Here is a 1,614-nt window from a genome sequence, read left to right as displayed (position 1 = left end):
AAGGCGACCTATGTTTGAGCGGCGAGGTTGATTATGGACGTTTTCCATGGCTTTGCACTTTATAGCCCAATATTTTCTATGGTGCCGCTAGCCATGAAAAACCATAGACCGTCATTTTTTATGGCCATAGATTAATTTTCCTCGTCAATCTAGATGATATATGAGTTTTTATGATTACTCACTAGCCAGTGCAACTTGCCCACATGCATTGAAGAAGTAATTCATGTGAATGGGAAAAAAACAAATTTTAATGATAAGTGCACTCTATTTTGGGTGATGGGATTTGTAACGTAGCAAAGTGCACCAACATGTTTTTCCCTCTCTTTCCTAACACTTCTAAAGATCTCACAATAAGTTCTCCCTCGATCTTGAAAGCTTCCTTGCCCCTATTTGGTTTCTTTGTAGCATGTGTAGAAATACTCAACAACGTAGCTCATACTGCATAAATGTTGAATACACCTTGCATCGTGTTCCAAGATTAGAGATTGAGGTATGATTTATGATGAGTTTATTTTATTTTCTATCTTGATTTTGTTTCAAACGCTATTGAGGCTTTGAATCGGTACATTTCTCATATCATCTTACAAAGGTAGCAAATAGCCAACAATGACTTATGAACTCCACAACTACATGTATCAACAAAAAATTGGTACATTTCTCATATCATATGGCAATGGTAGAAAGTAGCTAGCAATGGCTTATGAAGTCTACATACCAACAAAAAATTATAGTGTAGTTAATCTTTATAAAAAGAGCAAAGTATGTGTGAAAGGGCTAAGTGAAGGGAAATTGTCAGTTAAAGGAAAAAGCCATGATAGGTAGACCCACCCATCAATTAACAAGCATTGTTGATACAATGTCATCTTCCTCTCATACTTATGTTGGGCAATCCTTGGAAGGAGTGACTTCCAAAGGTATTCCTTTACCGTACCGGGGCTAGTAAGGGGGCACCCACCAAAAGCCACTGGCAAGACCCCCTTACATGTTTAAAAATATGCCTTTTTTGGTCAAGTATGTAATTTAACTATATTTGAGTCACAAGATTCATGCTCTACTTTTGGCACCATGCTCCAAGCACAACTGCCCCTTTTAATTGCCTCCTCAAGCGAGATATGATGCAACGATCAATTTTACCATAACGTGTCAAAAATTAAAACACTACACTTTACAATCATAACCATGCAAAAAATAGGGCTTGATTTTGCTATTAATGCCTTTTTTTAAAGGTTGACACAATATCATCCCCGTGTACTTTATCAAATCATTAGGTAGAGTCATCTAGATATAGTAGCTAAAGATGACAGAGAGAAATCAAAACATGTCCAAAAACACTTAATTGTGCTCAAAATAATACTTAGTTTGGCAAGCAATTGTTCTTGTCTATTCTTTTGCTTCCAAGGTGATGAATGAATGATTACCTTATAACCTTGTGCACATTCCATGTAATTGTCAATTTGTCCATGGCAGTGTTATCTTGTACCCATGCAAATTTACAAGGTATGCTATTTTTGCTCCTTAATCTTTATTATGATATATGCTTTGGTTACCTTTGGTTTTGAGCAGTTTGAATCTAAGCATGCAATTCATGAGCATTTTACTAAGGTCGTGACCGGT

This window comes from Cibotium barometz, chromosome 46 (genome assembly GCF_041138505.1).
Source record: "Cibotium barometz isolate CiBa-2024 chromosome 46, ASM4113850v1, whole genome shotgun sequence".
Classification (NCBI taxonomy): domain Eukaryota; kingdom Viridiplantae; phylum Streptophyta; class Polypodiopsida; order Cyatheales; family Cibotiaceae; genus Cibotium; species Cibotium barometz.
This window is presented reverse-complemented; position numbering follows the sequence as displayed.